Source organism: Bombina bombina, chromosome 3 (assembly GCF_027579735.1).
Source record: "Bombina bombina isolate aBomBom1 chromosome 3, aBomBom1.pri, whole genome shotgun sequence".
Taxonomy (NCBI): domain Eukaryota; kingdom Metazoa; phylum Chordata; class Amphibia; order Anura; family Bombinatoridae; genus Bombina; species Bombina bombina.
In genome coordinates, this window is record NC_069501.1 from 137,325,035 (window position 1) to 137,347,078 (window position 22,044).

Consider the following 22,044-nt stretch of genomic DNA (forward strand, 5'->3'; position numbering starts at 1 on the left):
AGAACACTAAGACCAGTTCAATCCCAGGCACAGCATTGACACAATCAGAACTATCCTTCCTTTTGTCCAACAAGGCCAATTCATGTCCACCATAGACCTGAAAGTTGCATACCTTCATTTCCCGATCAATTAGTATTTTATGTATCTAAACTTGCCTTTCTAGACAAACATTTCCAGTTTGTAGATTTACCGTTTGGTATTGCTACAGCTCACATAAGTTTCAAAAGCGTTATAGTAAACCTATTGTCTGTAATCAGAGTTCAGGTATTTTGGTAGCTCTTTTTCTGGACGATATCTTGGTTCAGGCTCAATCTTTACTTTAGCAATTTATCTTTTGTTGGTTCTTTGACAACATGGGTGGAAAATCAATGTTCCAAAGAGCTCTCTGTTTCCTCATACCAGGGTGTCTTTCCTGGGATTTTTCATAGACTTAATTTCAAGGGTGATATCTCAAATCAATAAAGATATCTGTGATTCTGATTGCTCCAGCTTGCCTTCGCAGATTTTATTTCGCAGACTTAGTACAGATTTCCAGCTTTGACAGGAAGGTTCTTCAGGCAGCAGTGTCTAGAAATTAGGTGCCTTACTTTTTTTAAACTTTTTTCCTGCCCTAATTACTCCTGGACTCCACAGTTTGGGTATTAGTTTCCAGAAATAATGGACTTGTCGACAATCACCACTTTACAAAAGAAAACAATTTTATGCTTACCTGATAGATTAATTTATTTTGAGGTGGTGAGAGTCCACGAGACCCACCCTATTTAAATGTTTATTATTTATGGTGGCAGTTCTAGTTTTGCACTTCATTTCCCTGTTCTGTCCTTTCCTACTTTCTTGGCTATACACAAGCCTGGCTAATCAGTGAGAGGTAGGAGAGATTGATTATTCCTTTAGATTTGAGAATCTTTTCCTCCTTTTAGTGGAGAGGAGGTGAATTCCAGTAGTAATGGACTTGTGGACTCCAACCATTTTGAAAGAAATTAATTTATCAGGTAAGCATACATTTTGTTTTGTTTTTATAAGATGGTGAGAGTCCACGAGCCATTACATGCAGGATTATTAATGTCCAGTCCTGCAGGAGAAAGCAATACACTCCAAATAACTGAGCTTTAATTCCTACCACTTTCCCATAATTCCTTAGTCATTTTTATTTTGCCTCCAGAAAGGAGGATGGTGAAACTTGAAGTGCTGATCTACACCGATTGAAATGGGTTCTCGAACTGATATGAGACCCAATATCCCCCTCAGAAAGCCAGGAATAGGACAGAGGGGTATAAACAAGTACATTAGCAGTGAGAGTAAATCTCCCATGGGAGTTTGTCACTTGCCTGCTACAGGTGTTGCTGGGACTGATCCTGCAGCCTCCTCCTATTGATATCGTCGGAGTACTTCTAACTTAGATCCTGTATCAGTGCATACTACACAAGATGGGCTGTTCTACTGAAGGCAGGTACCCTGCAGATTTGAAAGCTGATAATGTAACTAGGTGCTTGCACTCACGTAGCCTGCAAGCTATTAGCATTAACATGTACACATGATTCACACAGATTTTTGGTCACTTTTACACATTTACAGTAAAATTGAGGTTTCTGGAATTTATTACATACAAGAGCTCTGTTTCTCAATCTCAGCAAACTCTCGGATGATCAGCATTTTTCTGAACATTTGAAGCTAATTTTCAGAAGTTTTTCATCTTCCTTCTGTGCAGAGCTCAAAACTTCTGTTTTTTGTCCTTTACTCACAGGCGGTGGCCATTTTTGATGACACAGTGCAATTTCTCCTCCGAGCCTTAGAGTGGTGAGCAACCTTAATAACTAGAGTTTCGCATACATTTATATTTATTTAACCCTTCATTGACTCAAATTGTCATTGCTGTACATTTTTTTTTCTCTTAGTGAGACATCACCCATTTTTTTATATTACCTCACATGGACTTCAGTCTTACATTGTGCCAATATATGTGTGTTTACCTGACGGTGTTAACTCTTTCTGTGCCTGTTACATGGAGTTTCTGTGCTGCTAATTTTAGATATTTGCCTGTCCTTACTATACTATATCATTGTAGAGCAAACTGGTGCAGCTAAAGCCTTAGGACATAACACTGATGCCTTAGAAGGGCAATCTACTGACAGTTTAACCCCTTCTCATATGTGTCTGCTATTTAAGGAAGTGTTGGTGTGTCCCCCCACTCAGCTTTGTAACCTATATGTCTGTGTTTATTGCCAGATAGGGTCATGCTGGACAGTTCTACGAAGGTCTCGCCTTTCTTAATACACTCACTGCAATTTCACAAATGATGGCTTGCATGCCTCCACCAGTTAAATGCAGGAAAAGGACAGAAGAGAACCCTTGACAGGCCCTGGGCTCATCTGGAACATCCCTAAGGAGCAACCCGTCTATGTACCCTATTGCCTCCAGAAGTACAATTTATTATTAAAATCTTCCTCCACAGCTGAGGACAATTATTCTGAAGCCCAGGACCCCTTTTTGACAAAGTAGCAGATGTCTTTTAATTTTAAAGCACATACACACTATTGCATGTTTTTTTTTTACTTGCTTTGCAGATTGGGGACCCCCCACCTGCAGACAATCTATCTGTGGAAAAGATTGATACATTCTTTAAGGCAGCCCCCAAAAAATCTAACTTCCTGGTTCTTGATGCAGTTTCTGAGTGAATTAGCAAGGAATGGAACAATGCAGACATTTCATTTTGTTTCCTATACCAAATTAAAAAATACTTTTCCTTTACCCTCTGTAAAAATTGGAGGTATGAGAAACTATTGCAAAGATGGACAGTGCTAATTCCACTTTGACTCAGTGGACTTCCAGTACTTCTTTTAAGGATCCGATAGGCAGAAAAATGTAAGGTTTCTTAGGAGATCCTTTCAGTTGGCAGGCTATATATTTCCTCCAGCTGTTAGTGTAGCCTGTGTATCTGTAGCTACTGCAGTATAGTGTGACAACATCTCTGACCTTATTTCCCAAGAAGCTTCACTTGATAAAATTCAGGATTGTTTGAGGTTGGTCAAGTCTGCAAGTAGTCTCATTTGAAAAGCAGCTGTTGAAATCGCTTGCATTAATAAAAAAATGTGTTGATTATGACTATTCTGCCTAGAAGATCCTTATGGCTTATGTTATGGTCTGCTAATTCCTTTCATTTCAGGGAAATATCTTGTTTGGACCTGCATTGAATTGCTACATTCACTGGGGGTAAATGAGCTTTCCTGCAGAAAGACAATAAAAAGCTAAGGTCCCGGTCTTTTCATTCCAAGACGTAAATATCCTCCTCTTCGGTGTCTCAGAAGTCCATGTGGAAGCCTGGTTCTTCTTGGTTTAAGTATAAACAGACTCGCCCTCCTCAAAGAAGATTCCTTTCTTAGCATGTTTAACAGACATAGAAGCAATGGAAGTGATTACCTCTGGTCCCTTTGGGGGAACAGATTCAGGCGTTCTTTTCAAGCCATTGTTCCAAAGAAAGAAGTGACTTACATTTCACATTTAGTCAATTTATGTCTACCATAGACTTGAAAGATGCCTAATTTGCATATACCTATTCACACGAATCATACAAAATAATTCAGATTTGCCTTTCTTAACATTTATTACCAATGTGTACACTTCCCATCTGGTCTGGCACCAGCACCAAGTATCTTCTCAAAGCTTCTCTGATCTCTTTTTGTCTGTAGTGAGAGCTCAGGGCAATCAACTACATTCTGGTAAAGGCTGCTTCTTTCATATGGCTCAGAAACACGCAAACACAGTTAGTTCATTCCCATGGTTAGAATATCAACCTTCCAAAAAGCACTCTACCGCCACATTTTAGGGTTTTATCATAAACTCTGCAACAATGAGAATATCTCTCAAAGACAGCTTCAATTCATGGAAGAAGTTGTTAGTGGCTTTAGATGCCGCCCCTTTTGATTCCACTTATTTTCTTTGCAACTTCAAATGTTGCAACAGTGGAATGGAGATTTCAATAGTCTGTCTCAGAAGATCTATTCCATCTGAATTGGGTAGTATTTACTGTTGATGCCAGCTTGCTGGGTTGGGAATCATTCTGGGGTTCTCGTAAAATGTGCAGGTAGCTTGGTCTTCTCGAATGTGAAGATTCTGATCAGCTACTTAGAGCTCTATGCAATCTTCAGGGCTATCCAGAGTTGGCTGCTCTTAAGACTGGAATCTTTTCTGAGGTTTCAATTAGACAATGTCACAATAGTAGCTTACATCAATCACTGATGTGGTACTGAAAGTGCCTTAGCAATGAAAGAGGTAGCCCACATTCTGACTTGGGCAGACTGCTATCACTGTGTGATTTCAGCTATTCACACTTTGGGTGTGGGCAATTGTAAGACAGACTAACTAAGTCGTCAGTACCTGCACTCCAGTGATGGTCTTTAAATTGATCAGTATATTGTGAATTGTTGGGGAAGGCCAGATGTTATGACTCCTTGATTGAATTACAAGCTACCACAGTAATGTACGAGATCTTGAAATGCACAAGTGACTCTTTTAGATGCACTAGTGATTTTCTTGTCATTCAATCTGATTTATACCTTTCTTCCATTTGTTTTACTTTGGAGTATAATAGCCAGGATATAACAGGCTATTCAAACATGAATCTAAGCTAAGGAGCCGGCCCATATTTGGTAGCCACCAATCAGCAAGCTATCCAGGGTGCTGAACCAAAAATGGAACCACTCCTTAGCTTAAATTCATGCTTTTTCAAGATGGTCCATAATGACACTGCCTGGAAATGTGCTGAACTTTCCTGTAGTATATCAGTCTCATCTCGCCTATTATGGTCAGTCCAGTGCCGAAATACCAGGCAATTCCTCTCTGAATAAGGAACACAGCAACCCCAGACGATCGTTTCAGCCTTCATTGAGCCTCGTCAGTGAGGTGTAGCAGTGTTCCTCTAAGCACACTGAGCAAGTAGTCCACGTCTGGTTGCCCTTTTCTTTTTTTTTCCATAGGGAGATTAAATACACACAGTGAGAAGTGCACTCACAGGAATGAACAACCAGCTCAATACCATTGTTATCCTGTTCTATGGTGATTTACCACCTGGGTGCAACTTCTTTTAGCCCAGTAATGCTTTTCACAGAGTAGAACTTTCTTGTAGTGTATCAGTCTGATCCCACCTATTACAGTCAGTCCAGTGCCGAAATACCAGGCAATTCTTCTCTGAACAAGGAACACAGCAACCCCAGACGATCGTTTCGGCCTTCATTGGTCCTCGTCAGTAAGGTGTAGCAGTGTTCCTCTAAGCATACTGAGCAAGGAGTCCACGTCTGGTTGCCCCTTTTTTCCCATAGGGAGACTAAATACACACAGGGAGAAGTGCACTCACAGGAATGAACAACCAGCTCAATACCATTGTTAGCCTGTTCTATGGCGATTTACCACCTGGGTGCAACTTCTTTTAGCCCTGTAATGCTTTTCACAGAGTAGAACTTTCCTGTAGTATATCAGTCTGATTCTGCCTATTACGGTCAGTCCTGCGCCGAAATACCAGGCAATTCCTCTCTGAACAAGGAACACAGCAACCCCAGACGATCGTTTCGGCCTTCATTGTTATAGGCGGGATCAGACTAATATACTACTGGAAAGTTCTACTCTGTGAAAAGCATTACTGGGCTAAAAGAAGCTGCACCCAGGTGGTAAATCGCCATAGAACAGGCTAACAATGGTATTGAGCCAGTTGTTCATTCCTGTGAGTGTGCTTCTCTCTCTGTGTATTTAGTCTCCCTATGGGAAAAATGGTAATCCAGACGTGGACTTCTTGCTCAGTGTACTTAGAGGAATATGGCTACACCTCACTGACGAGGCCCAATGAAGGCCGAAACGATTGTCTGGGGTTGCTATGTTCCTTGTTCAGAGTGAATTGCCTGGTATTTAGGCGCTGGACTGACCGTTATAGGCGGGATCATACTGATATACTACAGGAAAGTTCTACTCTGTAAAAAGCATTACTGGGCTAAAAGAAGCTGAACCCAGGTGGTAAATCGCCATAGAACAGGCTAACAATGGTATTGAGCCATTCCTGTGAGTGTGCTTCTCTCTCTCTGTGTGTGTGTGTGTGTATGTGTGTATATATATATATATATATATATATATATATATATATATATATATATATATATATATATATATATATATACATATACATATATATCAAATGTATGAACAGCTTCCAAAAGTGAATGAGAACACAAAACTAAGGGGCAATTGCCTGCAAAAACACAGTTTATGTGTGTAGAGGGCTTCTAATTGGTAAGGGGCCATATTACATTTTACTCACATGTACATAGAAAAATAAAGCAAATTAGTTACAATTAATCAACTGAACTGTATATGCTAATCAAATTTACAAAATTTGGCATGGAGAGTCCACAAAACATTCTAATTACTAGTGGGATATTTACTCCTGGCCAGCAGGAGGAGGTAAAGAGCACCCCAGCAGAGCTGTTAACAATCACTTCCCTTACCCATTACCCCCAGTCATTCTCTTTGCCTTGATCACGGGAGGATGGCGAAGATGGTGTCTGAAGATTTATTTTAATCCTTCTATGGGTACTTTTCCCTGCAAGCATGGATTGGGGTCTAGCTGTGTCCATGTCAATCTCTTTAGTAAGAGTAATGGTGGCTATTTGCAGTTTGAAGACGGCAAGGTGGTTTTTGCTTAAACTTCTAACATTATCGCTACCCCTATTATAGAAAGCCAGAGTTGGTTACTCTGTTCTTTTCTATAGGTACCTGGTAGAAATGGAGAAGCTGCCACACCTCAGAGAACAGCTTCTGCCTGACAGAGCAGGATCCACAGGTAAGTGCTTTCTCTTCTAGATTTGAAGGTACCGGCACTATAGGGGTTAAATCCTTGTGGAAAGCATTTGAATCTGTTTTAGGGGCACTGCTTATATGTGAAACGAGGCATCATATTTTATTGGGGCTCAGAGATGGAGAGTGTATGAAGTGTTTGACAGGTGTTTGTTCTACTTTTAACTTTTTGCAATCGCTTTTCAGCTCAGCTTATTTGGCCCAATCACTTTGGCTGTGCAGCTGTTGGTTTTCGCGCCATTTTTGTTTGGCGCAATTTAAAAAAAAAAAGATTTTTATTTGCGGTCACGTGACCGCTCCTCGGCTAAAAAATGGCAGAAAAAATTATACACTTTTTCCACATGCAGTGATTTGTAAACTAAAATGTTACATTATCTTTGATTACAATTTTGGTTTACTATACTCTCATTTTTTGTGAACTCATAGTGCATACTTTTCACTTTGTGGCACTATTGCACTGCACACACTTTCCATTTTTACCAATTTTGTATCTCATTATGTATATTTCATTTTTCTATTTTTGGAACTATGATATAGCACATATTCCTTCTTCTGTAAACATTCACTCTTGCACTTCTTTTTTTAACACGCGCTTATATATATAACCAGTACACTCATGTTTGTTTCTACAGTTTTATCAGCTTTTCCAAAGGTTTCTGGTAAGCGTAAGAGGCAATCTAAACATATTGATGTTAGTAAGGCTGACTCCGCTAACGCTGCGTTAGTCAGTTTGTCTCAATTTTCTGATGAGGATGATTCTTTAGTGGTTTCTGAGGGGGAATTGTCAGATTCGGATACTGTAGTGACCAATTCTGCAGATTCAGAGGAAATTAATTTCAGATTTAAGTTAGAACACCAAGTTCTTTTGAAGGAGGTTCTTACTACTTTGGAAGAATCTGACGCATCTGTTGCAGAGAATCTGAAGAGGTCTAGTAAGCTTAATAGGGTATATGATGTACCCTCATTTGTGGAAGTATTTCCAGTTCCAGACCATATGGCAGATATTATAACTCAGGAATGGGATAAACCAGGGATTCCTTTTTCTCTGTCCGCTGTTTTTTTTAAAAAATGTTTCCTGTTGCTAATGCTATTCGTGATTCATGGCGCATGGTGCACAAGGTAGAGGGAGCTATCTCTACTTTGGCTAAGAGAACTACTATTCCTTGAAGATAGTTGTTCTTTCAAGGATCCCATGGATAAGAAGGTTGAGGTTTTCTTGAAGAAGATGTTTGGATTACAGTGGCAACCTGTTGTTAGTATTGCTACAGTTGCGGGGGCAGCATCTTATTGGTGCAATGACTTATCTAATCTTATCCTAGAAGAGGCTACTATAGAGGAGATCCAAGAGAGGATCAAGGCTCTCAAGGGAGCCAATATCTTTATTTGTGATGCCAACATACAACCTCTTAAGCTGGGTGCTAAGATTTCTGGTTTTACTGTTTTAGCTTGCCGAGCTCTGTGGTTAAAATCTTGGTCTACAGATGTTACATCCACGTCCAAGCTTTTATCTCTGCCTTATAAGGGTAAAACCTTGTTTGGGCCAGGTCTGGAAGAAATAATTTCTGACATTACAGGTGGAAAGAGTTCTTTCCTACCTCAGGATAAAAAGAATAGACATAAGGGTCGCCAGAATTCTAATTTTTGTTTCTTTTGTAACTTTAAGGGACAGAAGTCGTCCTCTTCCAAGTCGGATCAATTCAAGTCTTCTTGGAAGTCCATTCAGCTTTGGAATAGGGGGAAGCAAGCCAAGAAGCCTTCCGTTGATTCTAAATTAACATGATGGGGCCACCCCTATCCTGTTTTGGATCAAGTGGGAGGCAGGCTTTCTTTTTTTTGACAGGCTTGGATACGCAATGTTCCAGATCCGTGGGCCATAGATATAGTATCCCATGGTTACAGAATAGGATTCAAATCTTGTCCTCCCAGGGGCAGATTCCACCTGTCAAGGTTATCTGCAAACCAGATAAAGAGAGAGGCCTCCTTAAACTGCGTAAAGGACATATCATCCCTGGGAGTGATTGTTCCAGTTCCTCTAGAGGAACAGGGTCTAGGATTATATTCCAATCTATTTGTAGTTCCCAAAAAGGAGGGCGCTTTTCGTCTTATTCTGGACCTAAAGTGTCTCAACCAATTCCTCAGGGTTCCGTTCTTCAAGATGGAGACCATCCGTTCTATTCTTCCTTTGGTCCAAAAGGGTCAGTTCATGACGACCATAGATCTGAAGGACACATATCTTCATGTTCCTATTCACAGGGATCATTATCAGTATCTAAGGTTTGCCTTCCAGGACAAACATTTCCAGTTTGTTGCCCTTCTTTTTGGCCTTGCTACAGTTACCAGAATTTTTACAAATGTTCTGGGGGCTCTTCTGGCAGTGGTAAGGTCCCAGAGTATTGCTGTGGTGCCTTATCTAGACATCATTCTAGTTCAAGCGCCATCTTTTCATCTAGCACAATCTCATACCGATATGTTGTCTATTCTACGTTCCCAAGAATGGAAAGTAAACCTGAGAAAGAGTTCCCTTGTTCCAGACAGTAAAGAAACTTCATGTTTCTTGCCTGTCTCTCCAGTCTTCTATTCGTCCATCTGTGGCTCAATTCATGGAGGTGATTGGACTAATGGTTGCCTCCATGGACATCATTCCTTTTGCTCAGTTCCATCTGAGTCCTCTGAAACTCTGAATGATCAATTAATGGAACGGGACCACTCAGATCTTTCACAGCAGACATTTGGATTCCCCAACAAGAGTCCCTCTCTTGTTGTGGATTTTACAGGACCATCTGTCTCAGAGGAAAAGGTTCCTGAGGCCTTCCTGGGTGATTGTGACCAAGGACGCCAGCCTGTTAGGCTGGGGAGCAGTTTGGGGTTTCTTAAAAGCACAAGGTCTGTGGGCTCCAGAGGAGTTGTCTCTTCCAATAAACATCTTGCAGTGGAGAGCAATTTTATATTCTTTAATAGCTTTGCCTTAACTAGCTTTGGTCCGATTTATCAGATTTCAGTCGGACAACATCAGCTTGGTGGCCTACATTAGCTATTCTAGCTCCATTGGGTATTAGCTATTCTAGCACTCTTTTTTCTAAAATTATTTTTTTCAAATGGCCTACATCAATCACCAGGGAGGAACTCAGAGTTCCTTGGCAATGAAGGAGGTGACTCACATTCTCCAGTGGGCGGAGTCTCACGATTGCAATCTCTCTCTGCTATCCACATACCAGGGGTGGACAACTGGGAGGCAGATTTTCTGAGCAGGCAGACTTTTCATCCCGGAGAGTGGTCTCTCCACCCAGAGGTTTTTACAATGGTAACTCTCAAGTGGCGGGTTCCGGAGTTGGATCTGATGGTGTCTCGTCAAGCTTCCAAAGTACGGTTCAAGGTCAAGAAAACCTCAAGCCCTTCTGGTAGATGCTCTAGCGGTTCCTTGGAGCTTCAATCTAGCATACCTGTTTCCTCCGTTTGTGTCGCTTTCACAAGTAATTGCTCGCATCATACAGGAGAGAGCTTCTGTGATTCTAATAGCTCCTGCATGGCCTTGCAGGATCTGGTTCTCAGATCTGGTGATGATGTCATCTCTTCCACCAAGGAGGTTACCTTTCAGGAAGGACCTTCTACTTCAGGGTCCCTTTCTTCATCCAAATCTGGTTTCTCTGAAGCTTACTGCTTGGAGGTTGAAAGTTTGGCTAGACGTGGCTTCTCTGAGAAAGTCAAAGATACTATGCTTCAAGCTTGTAAACCGGTTACTCTCAGAATTTACCATAGTATGGTGTAAATACCTTCATTGGTGTGATTCAAAGGGTTTTCCTTGGAACAAAGTAAGGGTTCCAGGGCCTGGAGAAGGATTTGTCAGTCAGTACTTTGAAGGGTCAGATTTCTGCACTGTCTATTCTTCTGCATAAACGTCTGCCAGTCTGCCAGATGTTCAGTCTTTCAGTCTTTTGTTCAAGCCTTGGTCAGAATCAGGTCTGTTTTTAAATCTGTTGCTCCCTCTTGGAGCCTTAACCTTGTTCTTAGAGTTTTGCAGCAGGCTCCGTTTGAGCCAATGCATTCTGTTAATATTAATTTACTATCTTGGAAGGTTTTGTTTCTACGAACTTTCGGCTCTGAAGTGTGATTCCCCTTACCTTATTTTTCATGCTGATAAGGCGGTCCTTCATACTAAACTGGCGTTTCTCCCTAATGTAGTGCCGGATCTCAATATTAATCAGGAAATTGTTGTTCCTTCTTTTTGTACTAACCCTTCTTCCCAGAAGGAATGTCTTTTGTGTAACTTGGATGTTGTGCATGCTCTTAAATTTTATCTTCAAGCAACTAAAGATTTTCGGCAGACTTCTGCCCTGTTTGTTGTTTTCCCTGGTAAGCGTAGGGGTCAGAAGACCATTTCTACCACTCTTTCTCTCTGGATTTAGAAGTGTTATCCATTTAGCTTATGAGACAGCTGGACAGCAGCCTCCTGAGAGAATTAAGGCTCATTCCACTAGAGCTGTTTCTTCTTCATGGACTTTCAAAAATGAAGCTTCTGTGGAGCAAATCTGTAAGGCGGCCACTTGGTCCTCCATACATACTTTTTCCAAATTCTACAAATTTGATACTTTTGCCTCAGCCGAGGCTTCTTTTGGGAGAAAAGTTCTTCAAGCGGTGGTGCCTTCAGGTAAGGTCTGCCTGTCTTGTTCTCCCTCCCTATTCATTCTGTGTCCTCTAGCTTGGGTATTGGTTCCCACTAGTAATTAGAATGTTTCGTGGACTCTCCATGCCATAGGAAAGAAAACAAAATGTATGCTTACCTGATATACCTCTATACCCTTGTGTTATCTTTTTCCGTTTCCCTTTGGCTGAATGACTGGGAGTCATGGGTAAGGGAAATGATACTTAACATCTCTGCTGGGGTGCTCTTTGCCTCCTCCTGCTGGCCAGGAGTAAATATCCCACTAGTAATTAGAATGTTTTGGGGACTTTCCATGCCCGGAAAGAAAGAAATTTATCAGGTAAACATAAATTCTGTTTTTATACAAATACAAGTTGCCTACTGACATGAGCTAGAGCTGCTTTTTTCAGCAGCATATTTTACTGAGATCTCCTTTCTGCTCAGTGGTGGAAAACTGAATGTGGCCCCCTGGCCGTAGTTAGTGAGGCTTTGATCGAGACAAAAGACTACATTCCAATAGCAGAATACATCTAGGGTCTGATAAATATATGATCATGATAGACAAGTCCTGCTAAATTATAATAGCTTTATGTTTTAAAAAAGGTTAGGAAATAATTCACAAAGATTAGATGCTGTTTGCAAGACTAGATGCAATCAGCCAATAGGATTGAGCTTGCATTCTATTGGCTGATTGGAACAGCCAATATAAATCCAACTCAATCCTATTGGCTGATTGCATCAGCCAATAGGATTTTTTCTACCTTAATTCCGATTGGCTGATAGAATTCTATCAGCCAATCGGAATCTAAGGGACGCCATCTTGGATGACGTCACTTAAAGTTATATTCATTCCGAAGAAGACGTCGTTTGAAAAGGATGCTCCGCGTCGGAAGGATAAAGATAGAAGATGCCGTCTGGATGAAGATTTCTGCCCCTCTGGAGGACCATTTCTGCCCGTCTGGAGGACCACTTCTGCTGGCTTCCTTGAGGACATCTTGCCGATTGGATGAAGACTTCTCCCGGTAAGTGAATCTTCGGGGGTTAGTGTTAGGATTTTTTTAAGGGTGTATTGGGTGGGTTTATTTTTTAGGTTAGGGCTTTGGGCCTGCAATAGAGCTAAATGTCCTTTTAAGGGCAATGCCGTACCAAATGCCCTTTTCAGGGCAATGGGGTGCTTAGGTTTTTTTAGTTAGGCATTTATTTGGGGGGTTGGTTGTGTGGGTTTTACAGTTGGGGGGGTTGGTTGTATTTTTTTTACAGGTAAAAGAGCTGATTACTTTGGGGCAATCCCCCACAAAAGGCCCTTTTAAGGGCTATTGATAGTTTAGGCTTGTTTTTTTTTTATTTTGGGAGGCTTTTTTATTTTGATAGGGCTATTAGATTAGGTGTAATTAGTTTAAAGATCTTCTAATTTGTTTTTTATTTTCTGTAATTTAGTGTTTTTTTGTGATTTAGCTAATTTAATTTATTTAATTGTATTTAATGTAGGGAATTAATTTAATTGTTGGGTTAGGTTAGGTGTTATTGTAACTTAGGTTAGGTTTTATTTTACAGGTCAATTTGTATTTATTTTAGCTAGGTAGTTATTAAATAGTTAATAACTATTTAGTAATTATTCAACCTAGTTAAAATAAATACAAACTTGCCTGTAAAATAAAAATAAAACCTAAGCTAGCTACAATGTAACTATTATATTATATTGTAGCTAGCTTAGGGTTTATTTTATAGGTATTTTGTTTTAAATAGGAATAATTTAGTTAATGATAGGAATTTTATTTAGATTTATTTAAATTATATTTGTTAGGGGTTTTAGGATTAGGGTTATACATAAGTTTAAAGGGTTAATAAATTTAGAATAGTTGCGGCGACGTTGGGGACAGCAGATTAGGGGTTAATAAATGTAGGTAGGTGGCGGCGATGTTGGAGGCAGCAGATTAGGGGTTAATAAATATAATGTAGGTGGCGGCGATGTTAGGGGCGGCAGATTAGGGGTTACTAATATTTAACTAGTGTTTGCGAGGCAGGAGTGTGGCGGTTTAGGGGTTAATATGTTTATTCTAGTGGCGGCGATGTCAGGAGCGGCAGATTAGGGGTTAAAATTTTTATTATAATGTTTGCGATGCTGGAGGGCCTCGGTTTAGGGGTTAATAGGTAGTTTATGTGTGTTAGTGTACTTTTTAGCACTTTAGTTTATGAGTTTTATGCTACAGCGTTGTAGTGTAAAACTCATAACTACTGACTTTAGAATGCGTTAGGAATCTTGGAGGTAGAGGGTGTACCGCTCACTTTTTGGCCTTCCAGGACAGACTCGTAATACCGGCGGTATGGACGTCCCATAGAAAAAAGGGTTTACAAAGTTTACGTAAGTCGGTTTGCGGTAAGGCCAAAAAAGTGTGCTGTGCTCCTAAATCTGCAAGACTAGTAATAGCAGCGGTAGTGAAAAAGCAGCGTTAGGACCTGTTAACGCTGCTTTTTCAGCTTACCGCAAAACTCGTAATTTAGCAGTTAGTTTTTAGCTAATACTTTCCCTAAGTACTCATCATCCTGATGATCTGACATTCTTCTAGACTGAATAGATTTTGCTGATGACTTCATCCAATGTTCTATGGGTTTTTACTCAATTTTTATCAAAGTAAAAACGTTTTAATAATGTCTTACCAATGAAAAATGTCTAATTGCTCTTTTGTTAATCCTAATATTATCAAGAAATCTGATTACTTTTTAGTTTTCTTTGTTCCCAAAAAGCTTTCCATAACTATGGTGCAATTCTCTAAAGCTTTCTGGTCTGGCAAGATTATCTAAGACAGCTCATCAGCACTGTGAGGTCCCTTAAATAATTTTAAAAAATCAAATTTTTGCTTGATACCTGTTTATCTTGCTAAGCATGGCAATTAGTGTAAAGGAGACACACATACATTACAATATAATGACAAAAAAAGGTTTTTCTGTGATTTCTCTCCATGGCAGCAAGATTTTGATAATAGAGCCCCTTATCTGGCTAACTGGATTAATCTTCTTTAGTGATTCCAAACTCTTCTTTTGACTTAAAGGGACACTGAACCCAAATTTTTTCTTTCGGGATTCAGATAGAGCATGCAGTTTTAAGCAACTTTCTAATTTACTCCTATTATCAAAATCTTTTTATTCTCTTGGTATCTTTATTTGAAATGCAAGAATGTAAGCTTAGATGCCGGCCCATTTCTGGTGAACACACTGTGTTGTTCTTGCTGATTGGTGGGTAAATTCACCTACCAATAAACAAGTGCTTTCCATGGTTCTGAACCAAAAAATAGCTTAGATGCCTTCTTTTTCAAATAAAGAAAGCAAGAGAATGAAGAAAAATTGATAATAGGAGTAAATTAGAAAGTTGCTTAAAATTGCATGCTCTAGAGAGGAAGATCCGGTTCCGGTGGAGGAGGAGCTACACAACAGTGGCTCAGCTTGTCTCTCCAGTCTGTTGGACACTGGCGGTGATTCTTTCGCGCCAGCCCCTTGCCTTGGGGCTTATCCCTGATAGCCGTATCATCTACTCCGGAACCTTATACAGTGGCTCACCATCCCACTGTTTTGACCCTAACTACCTCTACCTGGCACATTGCTATTAAATCTGTACCTGCTCACTGGACACTAAACCTAAAGTGCCTTCAAGTCATTGGTAGCCCTACCCTGCTAGCTTGCTTCCTTCTGCAGTGCTGACAATTTCAACGGACCCTGAGCTACCCCCCTCTTTGCAGCCGCCATCCCCGACAGCCTTTCCTCGCAGTTCCACTACAACCTACCTACCTGCTACCACTGACCGTCTGGCGAGTTCTGTTGCTGGGGGCCCGTCCCTCTCCCTCCCCCACCGGTGCTGCGCGGGGGGGAGTTGGGCCTGGTTCTGTTTGTGGTCCTGCTGCATAGTTGCTCTCATGCTGTGACGGCCGCCCGGCGCGGCGCCGCCCACTCCCCCCCCACCGGTGCTGCGTGGGGGGAGCTGAGCGCGGCTCTCGGATGGGAAGCCGATTGTCTGACCGCCACGTCCTATTGACTGGATCCAAGTGATAGCGAGCTGCAGGTATCCACAGAGGGGGATCGGCCTTAGGATATCGCACGAGGGGGTGAGTCTGTGTCAGCTATTCTGACGAGAATTCAAATGCAGTCTTACTAATTGTCCTGGAAGCAGGCACTGTCACTAGCAAGGGGTCAACATCAGAATAAGGGTTATCTGACTTCTAATTTAAACATTGGGTCTGCTGAGAGCCAAAGTGAGCAGGCTATTAGTGGAAATTCTTACAAGCCTGTACAAACTCTTGTTCCCTTCTTGTGTGCTAACCACCAGGGACGCTGAAACAAGTTCTTTTTCCCTATATACTCATTTATTGGGACTGCGGAGAGTCAAAGCGAGCAGACTCCTAGGGGAAATTCTTACAAGCCTGAACGAACTCTTGTTCCCTTTCTTGTTTGACAAGCACTAGGGACGTTGAAACAAGCTCTCTATTCACATCGTTCCAACTAGTCTTCCCTAAACTGCCCTGGCCTGAGTATTGCTGCTCTTTAAAAAAAAAAAAAGTAGAAGAAAAGAATCAGGGAAAAAAGGGCAGGAGGGGAAGGGCGAAGAAAAAAAAAGAAAAAAACATCATCCTTCCTTACAAAATTAAGACTTTGGGAAAATATAACGGGTTCTCTTTGTTTTCTCTCTGTTTTTTATCAACAGGTTGCATCATTTTATGTACCAGCACCTCTAGCACTCTTATCATAGTACCCTTTGTTATTACCACTGCCTATTGTGAATAATTGATGTTTTTGAAGGATTGAGTAACTTATCCTTAGCATGACACAAGTTATTGGGTGATCCCAACCTCTTATTTAAAAAAACAAGAAAAGGCAAATCAGCAAATAAAAGGGAAGAGAAGACCGCTCATAGTCAAAATATTCTCTGATATTCACAACATACATACTTTGCCACAGGGGCTCAATGCTTTTGTAAAATATAAGGTTCTTAGACTAACGCCCAACAATCCACTCCTGCTATTAATCATAGTCTAGAACTTAATTTACATTACACTTCTTTTGACCCTCTACTGGCCTGCCTTTAACCTCTAAAATTCTTCCCACTGTATAGTCTATCTGGCTTTTCTAGACCAGATTAAGTTATCTATTATATTGTTTAAATTGCTGCGCAGTATACACTATTTATTATTTTATTGTGATTTACTCTGCCTACAGGGTTTTTTACCCCAAGATTACTTTACCTTAGCTGACTATGCATGCTTAGTACGCGCACAGACTGACAGGTAAATCCCTGACCTCTCTGGTGAAGGGCCGGGGAAAGCTATATTTTCGGCCTCTCACTTAGCAGAGGTGCTCAACTAAGGTCGAAGCGTATGGGACACATTTTTTCTAGTATTTCACCAAAGGGGCTGAGAGACAATCTGTAAGTTCCATATCGACACTGACTTACTTTAGCTGATAGTCGATAAACACCAGAGAGATTAAAAAATTTTTTCTCCTATCTAAATCCTTTATACAGGCTGTGCTTGGTGGCCTAGCTCTTAATATAAGGTCCTCTGGGCCTCATTCTCTGCCAGGTTCTATATTAAGCCAAACTAGTTTTTTTATTCTGCCCCCTTCCTGCCGCCACCATCGCTTTGGCGAACGAACCTTATTCACTTCACTCGGCTTAGGCCCCTAATCTCCTCTTTTTTTTTTTTTTTTCTCTCCTCCTTCCGCACCTCGATAATAGATTGGTTCACCGGCACTACTCCCTCACTTCCCTCACTCCTTATCCCCACTTTCCTGTGTTATTTTCAACATAGTAGGCACGGGGAGGATTCTCCCCCTTAGCAACCACTTTTTTCTTATTTTCTTCTGTAGTCACAGTCACACATGGATACATTTTTTCACACTCACTCTCAGACAAACGATGGCGGCAAGACAAAGAGACAGAAGAGCAAAAAATACTGCAGATATTCTGTCCGAGCCTCAATTATCTGCTACATTACCTGCTGTATCTGATACCTATAATTTGCAAATTTTGGTCACTAAAATTTCAGAGGCCTTGACACCAAATTTTGATATACTCAAGGCTGAGATTAAGCAAGATCTTGCATCACTTTCACAAGAAGTCAGGCAATTCGCCATTAGAATTAACGAAGCCGAACAGAGGGTTTCAGATCTGGAAGATCTGACCACACTACACAACACCAACTTGGAAGCAGTCAGCCTATCTATCACCACAATACAGACCAAATTAGAAGATCTTGAGAATCGTTCCCGTAGGAACAATTTAAGGATAATTGGTATCCCAGAGGATGGGGCTCATGAGGACCTAGCTATGTTTGTTTCAGAAACATTGCCACAACTTCTTAAACTGCCACCCAATCACCCCAAGATCATAGTTGAAAGAATACACAGGCTAGGTAAGCCCTGGACAGACAACAAAGGTAACCATAGGCCTAGACCTGTAATAGTGAAAATCCTAAATTTCCAAGACAAAGTCACATTGCTACAGTTCTTTCGCAAGAATCAACCTATAATGACTGGGGAACTCAGAATTCTCCTCTTTCAGGACTTCTCCTTCGAGACGTCCTCCAGGAGGAGAGTCCTGGCCCCAATCTGTTCCAAACTGATTCAGCAAGGCTACCAGGCCACCATTATTTATCCAGCAAAATTAAAAATTGTAGAAGGAGCAAACACTCATGTTTTTAACTCTATTACAGAGGTTGAACAATTCCTGAAATAATTAAACTTGTTAGATAGACAACCGCCTGGTCAAGACAGGCCTTTAGCTCCCTCCTAAATTAATCTATGTGTTTGGACTCTTGTTTCTTTAATTTTTCTCCTCTTCTTTATCAATAATAACTGGAATATGTCAGTTAGGGGTTACTTTTTCTACAGTTTTTTTTTTTTTTGTCTTTTCCTTCTTTTCCTTTCCCCTTCTTTCTTCCCTCCTCCTCTCTTCCTCCTCACGCCCACCTCGTGAGATATTACTTTCGTCCTTTTTTCCCTCTGGATGGCGAATCTTAAGTTAGTGTCATGGAATGTGGGCGGGATCTCCATTCCCATTAAAAGAAAATCTATCCTCACGCATCTAAGAAAATTAGACACTAACATAGCATTTATACAGGAGACCCATCTGACTCCAGAAGAGTCCCTAAAACTTAAGACGACTTGGGTGAAGGAAATTTTTTTCTCCCCAGGTGTCCGTAGAAAGAGAGGGGTGGCTATTTTAATCGGGAAAAAAATTGACTTAGAGGTTATTTATAGCGAGGCAGATACACAAGGCAGATTTGTCCTGATAAAGATAAAAACTGGTAAAGAGATTTTCACTCTCTGCAATATCTATGCCCCCAATAAGTTGGCCCCAGCCTTCTGGTCTAAAATACAGGCTAAGATTCTTTCTGTGCAAGAGGGTCATCTGGTTCTTGGTGGAGACTTCAACATGGCCCCAAACTGCCCGCTGGATAGACTGAGACATTCAGCAAAACTCCCTAAACAAAAAAGAGATAACCTAGAAGCAAAATTATTGAAATCAATCACGCAGAATCTGGCAGTTAAGGACATATGGAGATGTCAAAATCCAGATGTTAGAAACTTCACCTGCCTTTCTAGGGCCCACAAAACAATGTCTAGAATCGACCTACTTCTTATCAGTGATACCCTATGTAAATTCGAAGTAAAGACAGGCATTCTCCCCATCTTTCTTTCAGACCATGGTCCAACCTATCTAGAGCTTCAATTGAACCAGTTTAAAAACAGACCTATACGTTTCATTTTTCCCTCATTTCTTGCGACAGACTTAAAATTCAAAAGCTGGCTTAAACTTAAATTTGCTGATTATGTTCAATATAATCATCATTACATAGATTCTCCTCTGGTTTTCTGGGAGGCCGCGAAGGCCGTTCTCAGGGGTGAAATAATAGCTTACAGTGCTATGAGACTGAGGAAAATAAGATCGAGGGAAAAAGAAATTACTAATTCAGTAATTAATTCCTACAACTCTTATCTCCTGGAAAATTCGCCCAGGAACTGGGCGAAATATATCAGTGCTAAGAATGCTAGGGACACCTTTGCGGTATTCCAGGAGACACAGAGGGATTTAAAGCTGCAAGCCAGGCTATACAGATTTGGGAATAAATCTGGCAAATTGCTTGCCAACCTGGTTAAAAAAGAGAAAAAATCATCCTGTATTGAAACCATACAACAAGATGGCATCTCTTTAAAGAAACCTGAAGAGATTGCACAAGCATTCGTCAGCTATTATCAGGATCTATATTCCCATAGGAGCTCGAATCAGTTATGTGAGAGGCAATTCTGGGATGAAATTTCCTATCCTAAAATTACAGCCGACTTACTCGAAATCCTTAATGCCCCAATATTGGAGTCTGAGATTGCAAAGATCATTTTAGACCTCCCCCCTAATAAAACACCAGGTCCAGATGGTATGCCAAATGAGTTCTATAAAATTATGAACACTGAGTTAGTGCCCCACCTCAACAACCTCTATAATAGTATTTATGTCAAGGGAGAGCCAGTAGCTACCTCCTTTTCTGCCTCTAACACAATCTTAATCTTGAAGGCTGGGAAGGATCCTTCACTCAAAGAATCATACAGACCAATAGCCCTTCTAAATAAGGATTACAAAATCCTATCCTCTATTCTTGCTAGTCGTCTACAGCAATCACTTACTAATATTATACACTCAGATCAGGCTGGATTTCTATTCAAAAGAAATTCCTCAGCGAAAATAAGAGAGGCTCTCACTATAACTGAATATTTTAAGTCAGGCGGGACGTCGGGGAGTCGGGGGGGGGATGCCCCTGACTTAGCTATTGTCTCAATAGACGCAGAGAAAGCCTTTGACTCAATTCATTTTGATCATCTTTTTAACTCTTTAAACAAATTTTATTACCAAAACTTCTCTATGTACTACAGAACACTCCAGTATTGTTGCTGGAAAGGGATGTGCGCTTACTTAACAGCGCACTCAGCAAGTTTATTTGCCAAGGGAAAAGACCAAGGATATCTCTAAAGAAATTATTCCTCTCAAGAGAATATGGAGGTCTTGCTTTGCCCAATATTCGCCTCTACAATTATGCCTTTCTTGTGCGAGTTGTGGCTGATTGGATCTCCAATAGTAACTATGTAACAAACAATTCATTATTGCGAACCATATGCTATCCGTACATCTCTTCAGCATTAATTCACTGTCCACCCAAAGAATTACCTAAAGAAATTAAATGGTTTAAATCTCTCTCTAATCCACTGAAGGCATGGTGGAAAGTGGGGGATCTTCTATCTTTAAATTGTAAAGTCTCTCAACATTTGCCATTTTTGGGCAACCCGAAATTTCCGGCAGGGCTGAGCTCGACCCTATTTAAAACTTGGCATAATCAAGGATTAGACAAGGTGATATGCTTGATAGATATAGACAGGAAATGTGTCAAATCCTTTGAAGAATTAAAAAGAGAATTCAAAATTAACAATAAGGACTTTTTCGCTTATTTACAAAGTAGACATTTTGCCACAGAGCTCATGAAAGAATCAGCCTGGACCTGGTCCCTGGGTAAATTGGATAGCTGGTTATTACTTTATAAAAATGGGCAGAGGTCCATCTCCTTATGTTATCAATTAATCAACTCTAGCAAAGCTGATTTGGAGATGCAGAAACTTGCTCTACTATGGAACCAGATGATCCCTCACTCTAGTATTGATACTAAACTTATTCAATTGTCAATTCAGAAAATATCTCAGGTCACTCTGTCAGCCACCTGGCGAGAGTCGCATATTAGACTAATACACAACTCTTATTTTACCCCCAAGAAAGGAAGTAGAATTCGTAACAGTGGTTTCAACATTTGTCCAAAATGCTCACAGACGGCTGCAGATTTAATTCACATGATCTGGGAATGCCCCAAAATAAGACATCTGTGGTGGAAGCTAGAGTATTGGCTTACCCAAACCCTTAAAATCCCTATAACAGGCTTAACACAGTCACAAATCATTTTCGGGCTTCCGAACCACACCAAACACCAAATAAATGATAACATTACTTTCCTTTCCATATTGGCCACCAGATATCTCATCTTTAAAAACTGGAAGTTAAGAGCAACGCCATCCATCCCAGAAATTAAAAACTGTTTAAAAAAACAATGCCTGTTAGAGCAAAGAGATACCAATTTAGATAATGAAGAGGATGTTAGACAATTTTTTAACAAATGGTCAGTATTTATTAGATCCTTGCCGGATTTGGAGATAAATGATTTCATCTTTCCATTTAGGAACTCTGAACTGGTACTCCTTGGGGTCTGGTAAAAGCTTCTGAAGAGAAAGCCGACCCATTGCACCGTGCTAGATGTATCCCTTACAAACCTTGTTAAGAATATCCCTTGAGGGGCGGGGGGAGCGATTCGAGTGGGAGGGGGACCCCCCCTTTTTTTTTTTTTCTCTCTTTCTTCTTTTCTCTCTCTCCTTTCTTTTTCTTTTTCTTTTCTCTGTTGTTATTAAGATAGGCTAAATACGTTTAAATCAATAAGATATTCAAGGTCAACTATAAACTAATTTGGCTAAATGTTTAAACTGCGTCCTGC